The sequence below is a fragment of the Morus notabilis genome, unplaced genomic scaffold, assembly GCF_000414095.1.
Source record: "Morus notabilis unplaced genomic scaffold, ASM41409v2 Scaffold2078, whole genome shotgun sequence".
NCBI lineage: Eukaryota > Viridiplantae > Streptophyta > Magnoliopsida > Rosales > Moraceae > Morus > Morus notabilis.
In genome coordinates, this window is record NW_010364143.1 from 27,361 (window position 1) to 27,614 (window position 254).

The following is a 254-nucleotide window of genomic DNA, read 5'->3' on the forward strand; positions in this document are numbered from 1 at the left end:
ATTGATTCTCTAATGGACAGTGATTCATAAAACACATTCATGAATCGGAGCTCCTACTGGTCTAAGTACCGAATCAACCCTCAAGAGAATTATTTATCTACTTCTTTCTTAAGAAGGAATGGATTCCATCTCGTGTAATAACATTCCCGGCTACCTACTTCATCATGTCTCCAAAATACAAGGAATAGGATTCAGGATCTCAGAATCCGTACCGAGTAAATCAAAAGACACAAATCCATAAATAGGAGTCTGTT